Raw genomic sequence first — 18,413 nt, forward strand, 5'->3', positions numbered from 1 at the left:
TGTATCCTACCATATCTGTCACCTTAGGTTTGTTTGTTTGTTGTTTATCGCCCCACTCAGCAATATCACAGCTATATGACGGCGGTCTGAAAATAATCAAATTTGGACCAGACAATCCAGTGATTTGACATCATGAGCATCGATCCACACAACTGGGATACGATGACATGCATCAACCAAGTCAGCGAGCCTGACCACCGATCCTGTTAGTCGCCTCTTACGACAAGCATAGTCGCCATTTACAGCAAGCATGGGTTGGTGAGGACCTATTCTACCCTGGATCTTCACGGGTCATCACCTTAGGTAGGAGGTAGGTGACAAGAGTAAAGCATATATGTTAGTCGCAATTTCTCTTGTTGGATGAATGCATTTTGTACTTATTATCCCAGATATATTTTCCATCACCCCATTGTTTTTCCATCTACTATTGCATTCTTCTCCCAACAGGCTGAAGGGATGATCTTTAAACTGTACGAGGGTGTCTAAAACCATATTACAGGGCACATTATAATCAACATTGTTCTAATGTTCTAATATATTAAAAATATGATGATGTATTGAGATCAGATATGTTTTTTTCAGCTACAGCTACAAAACCTGATGTTTATTAAAAACTATAAACCTATTTAATGGCTCACACCAGTGACCTACTTGTCATCTACTTGGCTCACCCACTTGTGTGTGTGATCTTATTTATGGCTCACCCACCTTTGACATATTTAAGTATAGGATAAAACATGACTCTGATCTTAAGGTTTTTTTTTACCAATTTGTCTGCTGAGGGTGCTTAGTTTTGAAATCCAACAATAAATCCCTGGCCTGATTTACCCCTGATCTGTTTAATGGCTCACTCACCTACCTGTTTAATGCCTCTCATCTCACCTGTATAATTGCTCACCCACTTACCTATATCATGGCTGACCCACTTACCTGTATAACTGTTACTAGAATGTCAAGACCATGCCCCAGCCCGGGCTAGGTTAATACAAGAATTGCAGTTAGATCCGCTATCTGTCATAGATCTGCTAAAGCCAAGAGATGCAATAGCGAAGGCCAAACTAACTCTATTTGATGGACAGCTGCTCGAACGTATATAAACAGAGCAGCCAAGGATAAAAATGAAATTATATCAATATAAGAAAATAGAAATCATATCAATGCAAAAACAGAAATTATGTGAACACCGAACTTACAATAGATATGTGAACCCTTCTCACACACAGGAGTCCCAAAGAGGGACAGGTCAGCCGAAATACCTAATGCAACAACAACCTGTATAATGTCTCAGTTGTTCTGTGAGCTGTTACACCCTATTGATAGAGATAGGTGTACACAGACTCTTTTACAGCCAGACTTCCTTTGTGTAATCACCACTGGTCCAAGTTAACACTGTTTAGAAACTCGCTTTCGTAATTAACTACTTGTAACCTGTACTGTTTGACAACAATTACTGCCGACTTTGTGGCTCTTCTTCACAGGCCTAAATAATGAGGCTAAGTCCTGCTGTGTCCTCATCAGTAGCAGGTGTGCTTTGGGTCTTGCGAAGAAGTAATTTGTGTAATAGGTTATTGTCTTGAGAGTAGTGTAAACATTGGAGTAGCCTGGTGTTTAAGGCTGTGGCTTGTCAAGACGGCCTGGGTTTCAATCCCTTTTAGACCCTGAAGATTCCGGGGTAGAATACGTCTTCAGCAACCCATGCTTGCCGTAAAAGGTGACTATGCTTGTCGTAAAAGGCGACTAACGGGATCGGGTGTGTCAGGCTCGCTGACTTGGTTGATGCATGTCATCGATCCCAACTGCGTGGATCGATGCTTATGACATTAATCACTGGATTGTCTGGTCCAGACTCGATTATTTACAGACAGCTGTCATATAGCTTTAATATTGCTGAGTGCGGTGTTAAACAACAAACCAACCAACCAATAAAGCCCTTTTGTTGTGTCCCTACTCTCCAGCCATAATATTGTTGGTATATTGCATAACGTGTTGTAAAAGTAGGCATGACTATTGTTCTGGAAATCACTGTTGCGGTAATTATTCATATATAGAAAGAAACAATTGTGATAACTATTGATATTGCAAGCAACTATTGAGATAAATATCGATAGTTTTCAGTGTATCATTTTAGATGGATTTTAGAATAAAAATAAACTTTGAGATATGACTTATTTTTTCTTTCTTACCCTAATACATGTAATTTAAGAAAAAGAAACTTCCACATGAACATGTGTAAATTACAACCACTCATGATCAAAAGAAAAACAAATTTGAACAGCATTGCATGTATTTTATTGATATGGGAAATACAATCGAAACTATCTATTCCGAACTGAAATCAATACTATTGATCGGAAACTGATTTAACAACCGATTTATTGACTTTAGGTGCTTACCAATAGCAATTTATCGATATTTCGATTTATTGTGACACCCCTATGTAAAACCATATTTAAACGCTCACTAATATTTTGTTTCTTTGGCCGTTTGTGAACCCCCTTGATTCCAGACAAATTAGTTGATAATGAGTGTAAAGATCACATGTACAGTTATAGGCAAATTATCAAAAGAAGTATTGTATCTTCACCTAAATTATGCCTCCAACCACAGTCACATTGCTTTGAACGAGTTCTTTGGTTTTTTTAACCGTGGCAGTCATTAATTACGATATAAAAAACATTTTTAATATTTGGGTAAAAGTGTTCTCACAAATATTTTCCAACAACATCCATGTTTCAGGAACCTTGAATACTTCAACATTTGGGGGCAGTCGGGTAGCCTAGTGGTTGAAGTGTTCGCTTGTCATGGCAAAGTCCCAGGTTCAATTCCCCACATGGCTACAATGTGTGCTGCCCGTTTCTGGTGTCCCCTGGCGTGATATAGCTGGAATATTGCTAAAAGCGGTGCTCACTCACGCCAACATTTGGCTAGTCTTGATTTCCTATTGGAATTCTGTTCTGAGAAGGTCATCAAAGCAGCTATTTCAGCTAACTATTCTGGCTTTTATATTGATATTGATAAGAAAGACTTCAAAGGAATGATCACTTACAGAACAAATGAATTTTCCATTTTTGTAAACTGCGACTATGCTTGTCAGTGAGCGGTGACTAACAGGATCGGGTGGTCAGACTCGCTGACTTGGTTGACGCATGTCATTGTATCCCAAATGTGTGGCTCATTGCTCATGATGTCAACCACTGAATTGTCTGGTCCAGGCTAGATTATTTACAGACTGCCATCATATAGCTGTAATATTGCTGAGTGCGGCATTAAACAACAAACAGACAGACAAACAAATGTTTCACAGAGTCGTTTTGGGGAGTGGTGCAGTAGAAGCCTTGGAAACACCTGCCCGACCGTCCAAGTTGGGCTGTTTTCAACTCTTTCATTAACAGTTGGAAAATGTACACCTGATGGTCGTGTTCATTTTTTAAACCATATATATGAAATATATGAAAATACATTGGTTCAAAACTCCTATTAGCTGTCGTGATGATCTATGAATACAGCTACGTGACTCATTTGTGACTGCATGAATTTGTACTGTAGCCAATGCTAGTGTTTGGGAAAAAGCTTGAAACTTTAGTCTGGACTCAAAACTAGAGCAGCGTATCACCTGGTAGCTTGCAATACGATGTGTATCACGATACGGAACGATAATACTACTGGTATCATGATACACCACATCAAATAGTAAGAAATGAAATACAGCTCCAAAACCTTTTTCTTCATGCTTTTGTATATTGCCATGCTTACTGGTGGTGCTATGCTATTTCTGCCATTATGGGAGGTAACTCTATTGTTTCTGTTCTATTTACAGAGTATCGCAATCTCACAAACTGACAATTCAAGTATCGTGTGTACCCAAGTATTGATAATATCATACTGGTAGGTATTGGTGAATTGTGACAGCCCTACTCCAAACACTACAGCGGTGCATTGTATGAGTTTGGCATGACAATGCAAGGCCAACAAAATGAGCTTTGTTATCATTTGCAAAGAGTCAATCTGTTAAATTTTCAAAATCTGGAGAGGCAACTTTCTAACTGAGCAGATAGCTTTTGTGAGTTGCCATTCCGGTTGACTGGTTAGATTTTTTGTGAATATTTAGCCTTGTTTGTGCGTTTGCCTGTCATGCCGAATGCCTAGGTTTGATTCCCCACATCTGTGCAATAAATGAAGCCCATATATGGGGTTCCATGTCATATTATTGGAATACTGAGAAAAGTTGCACAAAGTAATACTCTATGGACTTTTCTTGACCATCTCAGAGGAATAATAATATTCCTGATTTATGTTGTTTGTTGTTTAACGCCACACTCAGCAATATTCTAGCTATGAGATGGCGGTCTGTAAATAATCAAGTCTGGACCGGAAAATCCAGTGGTTGATGTCATGAGCATCGATTCATGCAATTGGGATACTATGACATACATGAACCAAGTCAGCAAGCCTGACCACCTGATCCTGTTAGTCGCCAAATTTTGTAAATATATATATGCAGTGTTAAAATACTTCTGAAATTTAGGAAATAAGAACTTTAAAAAGAATATCCCCATTTTTAACAAAATAAGGATTTATCCCAATTTGCTTGCCAACATGCGCAGGGGCTCGTAGTTTGGAATCCTCGATTAATCCCTGTACTCTCTCACTCACTCATTCATCTTACTTCAAATCCCAAAAGAGTCATCAACACAATGTAGGTTCTAATAGTAATATACTTTCACTTATGGGGAAGAAACAAGGAAATGTTTCGTTAATTACAAGAATAGGATAAATAAAAAATTTCCGTGTGAAGTCAACAAGTTGTGCTCGTTGGTATGAGGTTTATGATCATGGTTGACCCAGCAGCTGAATTTTATGCTTCCCACAAAATGGTCCCAGACTTCTGGCCATATTTCTATATGATCTGTATATCAATGTTCAACACTCTTTATCACCTCACCTTGCTTAAACCCGACTCGCCCTATCTCCATTGACCAATAACAGTACCAAACCAGTCATCCGTCTGCCACTTCGGCTTATTCTGTCTGACCAATCAGTTTTCTATTGAATGCATTATCCATCTATGCTCACAATCTGATGATAACCACATCAAATGTTGTAGCTCTTCGACCTTTCCCCCAAGCAACACCTAACCGTCATATTGGTTGGTCTGCCACAACGTATATATGGACGTCTGCCACGCGCTGCCATGGTCACCTTTGCACCTCTGTGGCCCAATATGTTCCCTTTCTTCCAATGTGATCTTCTGCAAGTACATTACCAATCCCGCGTCTGCCACTTCAACCCTGGCCTGTCTCGGAGTAAGCCGACCATCATCTGCCGTCATCATCATGATGCAAACTGTCCTATCCTCTTCTATGGACCTACTTTCAGCATTAAGGCAATCATATGTCTGCCACTCTCCATATAGCCTTCTCCCAGTTGGACTGGGCGTATCAGTTGTATGGGTCAGCATATGCTGGGTATATGTAATGTGATTGTTAACTAATCTCCATTGTAATCGTGGAAGGACGGTAGAAGTCTCACCTGACTTGCTGCTCACTGTGAAGGCAATTATTCATACATAAGCTTCGTAGACCTGGTAGGTGGGAAAATCAATTTTGCAATGAATTTAAAAGAGGCTAGCCAGATCATGTACATAGACTGCCAATTGAGTGCCAATTTAGCGCAACCGAAAATCGTCAATATTAAGTAGCCCCCAAGAAGAAACAAGATAGAACATAGGGAGAGACAGAAGGGTGTGGAGATGACTACCGAGATAAGGATGTCCATATAATGAAGCTGTGTTACTTCCGTGGACCCTAAACGTCCACTATGGCTCGTGTTGAATTGTATCAAACAGGCCCTTTAGCAGTCATATTGGGAAGTCAGAATTGTGACCATACCACTTTTTAGCATTGTGTTTGTCAAATATCGATAATTGCAATTTGCATTTAAGATAATATTAATTCATACAGGGTTGGTTTGCTTGTCTGGCCTAAAAGCTGGCTCTGAACTTCAATTTCCTACATGAGTACCATGTGTTAAATCCATCATTGTTCCCTGCCAGTCTATCTGCTGGAATATGTCTGAAAGAAGTGTTACAATATACCCAGTCACTAATTACCGCTGTGGGGGTTCTTGGTCAGAGTAGGTCTCCAGTACATCATATTGTACAGCCAACAACATGGGGAAGAGGTGGTCAGGATCGGGGACACGACTGATTGCCATATTAGCTGTAATAAGAGCCCCAGTAGACTTACATTTAGCCCCAGAAATAAAGTTATCATTTAAAGATATCGATCTACAAAATAATCAGTAAAATCCAAAAGGAACCCAGATCAATGCTTCATTTCACCCCTTAAGCTGAGGCAGTGTAGACTTTTATTTCGAAAAATAGTTACTTGCAATCATGTACCTCCTCCTTGCTGCTTAAGACCTATTCTACCCCGGATCTTCACGGGCCCCTGGCCATCTTGACATAGCTAGAATATTGCTGACTTGTAAATTGTATACTACTCAAAAAAAGTTCAAGAACACCCTCAGTTGGAAGTCTGTGTGTTGCAATACCCACCAGCCATGACCTATTAACTATGGTCACGTGAAAAAAATTGGATTTTCTTTAATTTTTTTGAGTAGTATAGTTCAACAGTAATGGAATTTGATAACACAAAATATAGGTTTTACGGATGTGTCTCAGTTCTGGTGAAAGTGGATTTTGCAAAGGTTTTGTGGGGATTTACATCAAATGTTGACATTTGTTATGCATTTGGAAATGGGTAAGTCATGAATTTTGGTGAAAATGGTCTCGTCAGATAGGAAATGAGGACATACAGCAAGCTATTTTGCATAATGGAGCCCACATGATAAGTTTATTCAGCTGTTTGTAGTCAACAAATGGACTTTTGTGCAATTATTATTTTCCAACTGTGTAAAGAAGCGTTATTTGTTGTTGTCAAGTTTCAGTAATGACTCTCATGAGCTTTGCTAAGCTGTAGTTGATTTAGCACTTGGCCACACAAACTATATTTTATAGTTGCAATATTTCATAAATAAGAGTGTTTGAATGCTTGCTAGGATTTAATGACAAGTTTCCATCTACAGTGGAGCAAGTGAACGGTGTTTCAATACCCAGAGCCCTAGTCTACATGTATTACAGGTCTGCCTTCTGACCACAGAATAGATGCATAAGGCCTCCCTGAGATTGCTCCCGCGGGGCAACATACAGTCTGGTTTATTATCCTATATCGGTGAGCTAGGTTCTACTGCGTGTGTCCATAGGCGCTTCATGAGTCATAGGCAGCCGCAGTTGGTATCGGTCCAAATTATAGTTGATGTCCTTATTGGCATCACTGTCCAGTCCTCATTGGCTTACTCCGCCATATTACTGGTGACTAGCATGGGCTATTATTAGTTAATGAACCGCTCCTACTCGAGTGCTTCAATTGCAACACATTGGTCATTGTCCACAGGAGCTCTTGAGGCATCATTAGATGTAGTTATGACTCACTGACATACTGACGTACAATGGTCATGAGTGAGTGAGGGGTGTTGATTTACCAATTTGGCAGTATCACAGTCTGTGTCTGAAATAACTGCCTGCCCGACGGTCTGTGGCTGGTAACTTTTCTGTTCACAGGGGGCACGGGTGGCCCAGTCGTCTTAAGGCGCCTTGATTGGCTGTGCAGAGTTGCGTCCCTTGGGCACGCCAGAAACCTATGATTGTGAAACATATAGATATCGCATCAACATTCAATCAGCGTGATTGAAAATCGCGTAGATCTTTCAATAGTTTTATCTGCATTAACCCTCATTTTCACCTACAAAAATCAAAAATGTCGAATTGCTTGAATAAATTTATCTGCGGTACCTAAAACTCAATAAAAACTTACTGGTAGTTTATTCAATCGTCAAAAGTTTTCAAACAGCGATTTGTATACTCGCAACACTGCATGCTACCTCTTACTGTGCATAAGCGAATCCTATATCACTGTATAGAGCTTTGCATCAGCTGATAAAGGTTGAGTGCGCAACACTTTTTATTTTATTGGCAAAACGAGTGTTTGTTTTTTCAAACAAAACACTTTGGTAGCTCACAAAAAATCTGATTCTGTGATCTACAACTCCAATTATTAAACATATTTTTTAAGACTTAAATCCTGGCAGAAATCAAAGATGTTGATCCACATGTACGTGCATCTGTGCAAAAATCAAGAGAAAAAAGGCAATCACGGAACAGCAAAACAAAAACTAAACGAATATATATACAACTCTTTCTCCATATAAATCTACAAATTTCAGACCAGAAATGATCGTATTTTAGATGGGATTCGCCTAGCCTTTAGATAAGACAGCATAGGTGGAAGAGTTTTCATGGACATACCCTTGTGCAGGAATGGCCACCGTGCGTGAATTACAAATTTTGAACTATTTCTAGTGGCCAAACAGCATGTTGGATTTAGATTTTTTAGATGATCCGTTTGCTTCAAAACTTGTCCATAACAATTGAAAACTGTGACTTAATCATTCATATGTAACTCTTAACCATCATGAATGTCAACAGTCTTTTCAACTTCCGGTTACTCTTAAACATTTTCTGTCTGCTGCACATGGCAAACACGCCGCCTACTGCATGAAATAAATGACTTAATTGTCGTTAATTACCGTATATCGCTGTGTATAAGGCGACCCCACGTATAAGACGACCCCCTTGTACACGCCTTCAAAATCACCCCCAAATCCTATACTCCGTGTATAAGGCGACCTGGAATGAAGCACATCACAAGTGCGCACACAAACCTTATATATGCAATAAAAATATGTTTATCTTGCTGTTTTTTTTCTACGATGATTGGTCGCGTGTGTAACTCCAGCACATGTTGCCATTTTGTGTTTACACGGTTCCACACCAAATTGGTGCCTGTAAAATAAAATTCATTTATGAAGTAATAACATATAAGAGACAATGGTGAGTAATTTAATCGCCAATTAACTATGTTGTAACTAACTAGGCTTATATTTGCTTCACAATTAACGTGTTTATTTCACATTCACTTATTCACACTGTCTCCAACAGTTGTTAATACAACTGTAAAAACAGTGGGAATTGATTTCAGCTTCACCGGTTATCACATGTTAGGTCACATGTGCAATGTGCAAATGCTTACCGGTACTTCCGGCTCTCTACTCACGGATGTTGATTGTTTTACCATGTCAGCTGGTTTGACAATCTGCATCGAGGCAAGGGTCATTTCAACTTTATTTGCAGAAATTATTAAACTTTATTCAAGGAAAAGAGATACAAATCATGTTTATGTATGGAAATAGTTATTGGAACAGTTATTTAGGATGAAATGGGAAGTTTTATTGTCAAATGCTGGGCTGGCTATCGGACGCCAGTTGACATCGCCAGTGGAAAAAAATGTGAGATCTTCGACTCCATGTATAAGATGACCCCCCTTCTTAACCCCCTCATTTTAGGTATGAAAAACTCGCCTTATACACAGAGATATACGGTAAACAAAAGAGTGAACCTGGAGCAATAGTCATTTTATAATGAACTGTCACTTCTAATTAATTGGAAAGTCCATATTGATAAGATTTCAATTGATATAGGCAGAGACCCAGCCTCTGCTATGGTACTCACTTTAGACAGAAATCAGACGGCGAAATTGACGAAAGCACTGGAATTGAAGTAATATATTTTTTGCCAACAAACTGTAATACCATTTACAGCAGTCGCTATTTCATGTCATCACTCTAAATATATTGAATTATGATCTAAACACACATTGTCGAAATTTGATAACTGCAGATTGTTGTCTCCTGAATGCCAATGAACAGCTGATGGTGGTAAACATGCCTCCTAAACGATCTGTGATTGTGCCTGCGAATAATTCCCCATCAAGTAGACAATGAACATAAATATAAGTCGAATGTAATGTTTTGTTGATACTAATGATAATATTTTTAAATACATGTAGTCGCAGTGGAATAATTAATGTTTGAAAGTAGGATATCCGAGGATATATCTGTATAATCTAGTAACATTAATTGCAACATTATTCGAGTCACAAGTACCAAAAATCAAATGTCCATGGTCTGAAAGTTAATGGCCACTACACTTTCAACCAGTTGTTCTCTTTGTCGAGACATTATTTACTTGCTCCCGCGATGTTGCTGTGTAAAACTCATCCACTCACTCATGGTCTACCCAGCGGGGATTCCAAGTTGGAATAGGCCCCTAGCAACCTATGATAGTTGCAAGAGGCGACCAAATGGATGCGGTGAAGGTCATCAGGCTCGGTGATTTGGTTGATAGCTTGTCATCATACCACTACAGCATGGATCATTGTTCACAATATCAATCACTGGATTGTGTGGTCCAGACTTGATTGTTTACAGGCCACTGTCATCATGCTGGAAAATTGCTGAGTGTGACGTCAAAAAAATGATAATCATAAACTTAATGGTGATGTCTGCTTTTCTTGACTGTCCAGATATCTCAAGGTTTATTGTCTGTGCAATGTGATTCGATTATGCTTGTCGTAAGAGGCGACTAACGGGATCGGATTGTCAGGCTCGCTAACTTGGTTGATGCAAAAACGAGATAACAAGGTTTGAATGTACACATGGTATAGGCAATGTTTCTTTATCCATGTGTATCCCTCCATGTTAGGAAGCAGTCTGAAAGAACGAGATTAGTTTTTGTTTCATTACTGGAAAAGCATTACACGAATGTTGTGAGCCACAGAAAATAAGTTCTCCGGCGTTGTATTAGTCTGTATTCAATGTATCATCGCACAGTTTTTCAGCATTCATCAGCCCTTACTTTTCCATAACACATCATCAGCAAGCCCGAAAATGGTAAAATTATACATGCATTTCATTTAGAACTTAATAAATTTGGCGGAGTGCAAGGTAACCTCTATTCAGTATTCCCAGAAAGTAGTCCCTAAATTGGCTTGGTGAGCTTGCCAAGCCAAAGACCTGCATTAGATCCATACGCAATGAGGCAACTGTCCAATAAATTGCAATAGACCCTTTTCTTTGCTGGCATTTTCCTAACCTCAACCTGGGCATATGACCCAAGGGATTGTGAAAAACTGCACGCGGAATGAACACACTATAGTAAGGAGCTAATTGAAGATAGACTCAATTTTCTGCTTGGCTAAACCTTTCCAGGAATCTGATGAAGGTTGTGGAGCCAGTGTGAAGTCCAGAACTTGTTAATTGTGTTGTAGGAAAGTCAACTGTGGGGCTGTATGGTGTATGGTGGGAAAGGTTATGTTTATCTGGGTGATCGTGTTTTTGTTGTTCTTCTTCTTCTACAATTTATGATTGAATATATGTTTCCTGAAAATAATTGTATATGTGAATAATAATAATAATAATCATGGTATCTATGAATTACTGGCTGTTTATATTGAGATTTATCAGGAGATAAACAAATAGTACAATATTAATACCATCAGCCAAACCAGATACAGATTAGAGATGTTTTATGATCTTCAGTAAAGACTTCAGCCCCAAAAATATTCATCAATCAAAACATATTTCAGCTGCACTGATAGCAAAATCCCAACATCAAAGACATTTTTTATTGCCAGTTTGTGATTATGAATCCCATAAAAAAAAATATAGATCGTACATTTTTAATGAAAAAATATGACACCATACCATCTTTTCTTCACCAATTCTGAAAGGTCAAATGGAGCATTAAAGGGCATATTTTCAAGCACCTAGCCGCTGAAGGCTGCAAGTAGTTGGCAGTTGAGTAGCACGACTGTATAGGCCAATATCCCGATGAATCAGATAGGGGGCAACACTGATGAGAGGGTGGTCTTATCAGTTGATGTTTTTGCAGGCTTGTGACAGCTTCCGTATTCCGCTTCTGACAGATGTTTGAGCGTGTGCCATTTTAGTCAGTAATACTGTCGCCATCATAATTCTCCAGATCCAGGGCTCAATTATGATGAAGTTGCGGCTGTCATGTGTATATCTAAACAGGAATGTGTTTTTCTTTTTAATGATAGCTACAAGGGTTTTACAAAAATGGGGATCGTGATAGAAAAATGTGAAGTGGCCTGATATGTTCACATTATTGTTTCATGTGGCTGTGGGCACTTCTACAGTTTGCAATTTTAGCCACTTCTCCGAAGTGAGAGTCTTGTTGATGCCTTTCCTGCTTTCTATCACTTTAAATATCACGTTAGATCATCAGGCATTAGAATGGTGAGTAGTCCATTAGTCTTGCACCAGGATATCAGAATATTTTGGTTTGTAGAAGAGAGGATTTTATTGTTATAAGATATTTCATAGACATTCACAGATTGTTATATTTCAAGTATATTTCAAACGTTTTGCCACAGACTGCCTGAATAGTTGTGTGTCATACAGACCCTGAAACAGATATATCCCATATATCTCATGCAGGTCTATAATGGTTGGCAAGTCTAGATTACTGCAGTTTCTGAAAATGAAGAGCCTCTGGACTCCTTTTTATTGTCTTTTTTAACATTATTTAACTGTTTTTTCTGTAAAATATTTTCATTTCAGAGACTAGATGTTAGTCTTAGTAACTGGGGGTATGAAGATGTTTTTTCGTCTAAATGGAAGACTGACCAGGGCTTGCTTAATTGTTTGGCCGCGTCTCCGCTTACCTTGTTTGTCTTCAGAAAATTCAATATGTTTACAGACTTACAGCTCCCTAGCATGCAAAACCACAATGTTATTATTGTCAAGCTTCATAAACTAACAAGGCGGTCGGGTAGCCTAGTGGTTAAAGCGTTCGCTCGTCACGCCGAAGACCCGGGTTCGATTCCCGACATGGGTACAATGTGTGAAGCCCATTTGTGGTGTCCCCCGCCGTGATGTTGCTGGAATATTGCTAAAAGCGGCGTAAAACCATACTCACTCACTCACTCATAAACTAACGACCGAAATTAATTCCACGGGGAAAACAATATTACAATAGATAAACCTAAACAGTAAACTAGAATAAAAACTGTTCCTGCGTTCTATTGGATGGACCCGACCTTAGAAACAGTGTAGCTAAAAAGATTGACAATTACAATGGAGGCTAGGGTGAAGATAGCACTGACATCTCTCAAGGGGAACACAGGTCGTTTGAATACAGCATTGCAATGCTAATTGGTCTCACAACGGCCTTATTTCTTAATGAGAATGTTTTGCCTTTAACACTGCTACTTTTATGACTGCAGCTTGAGTTGATGATGTTGCGTGTTAAGATGTCCCAAACATCAGTGGTAGTTAGTGGTTGGTAACTAGCTAAATAGATGTAACTATCATCAACCAGTGTTTTAAGCCAACTCCTCGCTGAATATATTTTATTATTGACGAATTTTGTGCACAACCACCAGTAGAGAGTGAGTTTGGTTTTATGCCACTTTTAGCAATATTCCAGCAATATCATGGTGGGGGACACCTGAAATGGGCTTCACACATTGTACCCATGTCAGGAATCGAACCCGGGTCTTCAGCGCGACGGGCGAACGCTTTAACCACAAGGCTACCCGACCGCCCCACAACCACCAGTAGCTAAGGTGGTGACGTATATACTGCTGGGGCATCATGCAGGAAGGAGAGGCACCGTAAGTCCTCATGATCCCCAGCGGGATGGCCTAGCTTTGGTTGCTGGTGGTCTAAAGCCTGTGTTTTAAACAGTTGTAAATAATATTGTTATGATTATATTGTTATTCCCAAATATGTTTGAAAAAATTGTTTTTAGATATAACCTTGCATCTATGAATCACTTTTGAATATATCAACTTGGTCTCGTCGCTTTATGGCTGAAATAATGCCTCACTCACTCCAATCACCAATTGCTTATACAAGTTTTATTTGAGTCGCAAGCCACGGAATGACCTTTGCAAGGTAATATTATATATACTACTCAAAAGAAGTTTAAGAACACGATTCTTTCATATTGCTATAGCTGATTTGTAATGTCATGACAAAGTGTTTTGAAAAAATGTGATGTTTTGATTAGAAATACTCTTTATGAAAGAACTCGTGAAACTGTGTTTAATGTTTATATACAATACTGGGCATGATTGCAGTTGTGCTGCTATTCACAGTGCAGAGTTGCGTCCCTTAGTTGTGCGAGAAACCTCTCATGCTTTGAATCCCAGATTCACCCTGATTATGTTCTAGGTTTGTCTGCACCATACCTAAAATACTGTTCAAGCAGCGTCAAACCCAACTCGACCAGTGCAGATCCGGGTTGGAACCTGTTAGTTGCCATAAAAGGCGACTCTGCTAGTAGAAACGACTAACGGGATCGGGTGGTCAGGCTCGCTGACTCGGTTGATGCATGTCATCGTATCCCAATTGTGTAGACTGATGCTTTTGAAATCAATTCCTATATTGTCTGGTCAGACTTGATTAATTACAGACTACCGACATATAGCTGCAATATTGCTGACAACAACCAATCAAACCAAACTCACTCACTCACTTGCTTGCTTGACCTGTGAAGATCCAGGGTAGAATAGATCTTCAGCATTCCATGCTTGCCGCAAAAGGTGACTATGCTTGTCGTAAGAGACGACTCACAGGATTGGGTGGTCAGGCCACTTGATTTTGTTGATGCATGTCATCAATCCCAATTGCGTAGATTGATGCTCATGATGTCAATCACTGGATTGTCTGGTCGAGACAAGGTTATTTACAGACCGCCATCATATAGCTTGACAATTGCTGAGCGTTGTGTTAACAGCAAGCAAACTCACTCACTCACTCATTGACGAACATAAAATGGAGTTGGAGTAGCTGCATCCCATGGTTTGGTTCCTAAAAAATGTCTGCAGTCGATTCTTGGTTGCACTATTGTTGAATCTTGCTAAAGCAGCATAAAGCAAGACTCATTGATTCACATGATATCATTAGGAAATAATGCATAAGTGTTGAAATAATCTTTTCGATTGATATTTGCACTAACCAGTTACAGTCAGAGGGTGATCGATTGGGTGCAACCAATTATTGCCAATTGTCAATCAAAATCAGCAGCAGGAATCAAGTCTGAGAATCTGTTGTGTTTAGCTTTTGCTGTATTCTTGATTGGTTGTTATTTAGAAAAGAAGCACATATGGCCACGCAGTCTTAAGATACAGCAAATTCAGCCATGCCAGGTTGGTCTAAGGTTCAGACCACCTCTGTGGTCAAGTGGACAGCATGACCCTGGAGAGTGGAAGGTTCCATCTATGGCCGTGTCTTACCAAACAACATTAAAAGAGGGTACATGTTGTTACAATCAGGGGTGGGAATCTTCCATGGATCTGCAAATATCCAAAAATTTAATGACCACAGATTAGTTAAAATCTGATGGCTTCCCCCATAATCACCTCCAATTTATGGACCACGCTCCATTGCAAATAAGTTTCAGCAGAAAAGGAAAGTATGCATTCTCATCCCTGTACCATGCCTGGCACACATGCACGCACACATGCACACACACATGCACTCACACATGCACACACACATGCACGCACACATGTACGCACACATGCACGCACACATGCACACACACATGTACGCATGCAGTTCAATCCCATTTCTCAGGTTCTCTTCATGAAGATCCTTTGAATGTCAGCATCATACCTGTGTGTTTGTGCTATGACCGACTGACTCAAAAAACACCTTCAGGAAGCTCACTCATTACTCAAAAACTCTTGCTCAATAAATCTTGTCAAAACTCCCTCAAGAATTGCTTTCTTGAAGACGTAAGGTCAAGGGACACCTGAATCTTTAACACTGCGTGTACCTTGGATATCACTGTATCAGCAGTTTTGAACTGTCAACTTCAAGGTCAGTTGAGGAGTATGTTTGAGATGTGGATTTCCTTCCCTGAGCTCACCCGACATGATCTATGTAAACGCCTCTTCTGTCAGTCACATGAAACACGCTTAGGTTTAGATGTCAGTTCGATGGTTGTTGTTTAGGAAAAGAGGTGATTGCAGTGAACAGACTCCATCTTTGTCTGGTGAGGCTGTAGACAAAATTTTAACATGAAATGTTCAGATTCTCTTGTGAATTCTGTAATCTATTTGGATGTCATATACTACTCAACAAAAGTAAAAGACCACCCGATTATTTCATATCACAATAGTAAATCTATAATTACAGATTAATTCAGTGATATTAAAGAATTGGGTGGTCCTTACCTTATATTTTAGTAGTATCACCTACTAGTATATGTAGATACCAAGATGTTTAGCCTCATTCATTTTGAGCAGCTATTCTGTTCCGTTTGTTGTTTAACGTTGACTCAGCAATATTCCATCTGTATAATGGCATCGTAAATGAGTCTAGACCAGACAAACTTGATGGTATGAGCACCGATCAGTTCCATTGGTGTGTGATGACAAGCATCCAAACATGTCACCAAGCCTGACCACTAGATTCATTGGTGCCTGTTATGACTCACAGGTTGCTGGTGGGCTTTCTACCCAAGTATCCACAATGGGTTATTCTTTGAAATTCCTAAACTCATATGTGCATTCCCATGCTATTGAAACCCGACTATTGCAACCCGCGAAGATCCGGGGTAGAATAAGACTTCAGCAACCAAAAGGTGACTATGATTGTCATAAGATGCAATCGGGATTGGGTAGTGAGGCTCGCTGACTTGGTTGATGCATGTTATCGTATCCCAATTTCGGGGATCGATGCTCATGATGTCAGTCACTAGATTGTCTGACAAAAAGCATGAAGGCTGGACCAGTGAAGATCCGGGGTAGAATAGGTCTTCAACAACCCATGCTTGCTGTAAAAAGCGACTATGCTTGTCGCAAGAGGCGACTTACGAGATCTCTGACTTGGTTGATGCATGTCATTGTATCCCACTTCCGTGGATCGATGCTCATGATGTCAATCACTCGATTGTCTGGTCCGGACTTGATAATTTACAGATCGCCGTCATATAGCTGAAATATTGCTGAGTGCGGCGTTAAACAACAATCAGTCAATCAATCCCTAGCTTTTGCATGTCAGTAAGCTGTCTTATTAAACATTCATTGTCAACTGAACTACAGTATTTGTTGTATATTTGCTACTCAGCTTTTGGGAGGGATAATCAGATATGTCATTGGATTTAAATGATTTAAATTTAAATACACTTCATATGTTATGAAACTCGGGCGGTTGGGTAGCCTAGTGGTTAAAGCGTTCGCTCGTCACGCCGAAGACCCGGGTTCGATTCCCGACATGGGTACAATATGTGAAGCCCATTTCTGGTGTCCACCGCCGTGATATTGCTGAAATATTGCTAAAAGCAGCGTAAAATCAAACTCACTCACTCACTGTTATGAAACTCAGTTTTATGTATCTTGGAAAGATAAAAGTATCTCTTTAAAGAAGAAATTAATATACTCACTGCCAAAAGAAACTGGAATGGTGTACATGTTGGTTAATCTGTGAAGACTTACTCATATTCAAGAGATATTAGATTGGTTCAATGCACAAACTATCATACTGGTATGTTGTGTGAACCGATGCTCAAGAATGCATCATATATGACGTCATAGATCAATGACTCGAGATGCACCCTTTGTCTCGTGCAGTTTGGAAATCATGTGCAGCATATTGTGATAAAAATATAGACAATCTGTGGTAACACTTGACCAATTGTTAGTTTTGTCACTACTTGGTACACATAGAAAACCTCTCTTCTTAACATGCTTAACGTACATACTTCTCTATATCTTTTGATAGTTCACGTTTCTTATGGCAGTGAGTTTATATATTAAGCATCCCCTTGTGAAGATAAGCATGTTGTTTAGTCATGTTAAAATTAGAGATAAACATACTGTGTTTTCAGCGAAGGGCTAGGTTACCTAAACTAAATTTGGCAGCAGCAGCATGAGGTTTCAAATGTTAAATTTAGCACATTTTTTTTACCATTTTGCCTACTAAGTGCACATAGTTTTGAATACTAGATATATCCCTGGTCTTTTTAGCCTTTTCTCCATCATGACGGTCATGTTGTGATACAACTGCACTGATTTGTCTGGACCTACTCAGACCAATATCTGTCCCTAAGTCTGCAGCAAGTCAGTAAAAATTCCCAAATTGGAATTAAAAAAAATCAGATCAATTTTTATACTTGTGACCAAGGATAACTATTTCATTGATAACAGATGTTTTTTTGTTGATACTGCACCCAGCAGTATGTCAGGTACGTGAGAGCGGTCCGCAGGTAATCAAGTCTGGACTAGACAATCCAGTGAATGATATAATTAACATCATTCCACATAATTTGGATAAAGTACAGTGGTAGAAACTGACATTTTTAGTCCACTAGTCCTTATTATAAAAACATGTAGCAAAACCATTAAAAATGGCAAATTTCTACTTATCCTTATGATAGCTTAAATATTAGGCAGTTGGGCAAGGATGACAGGACTAGTGCC

Source organism: Haliotis cracherodii, unplaced genomic scaffold (genome assembly GCF_022045235.1).
Source record: "Haliotis cracherodii isolate W230 unplaced genomic scaffold, xgHalCrac1.p SCAF_4, whole genome shotgun sequence".
NCBI classification, from domain to species: Eukaryota; Metazoa; Mollusca; class Gastropoda; order Lepetellida; family Haliotidae; genus Haliotis; species Haliotis cracherodii.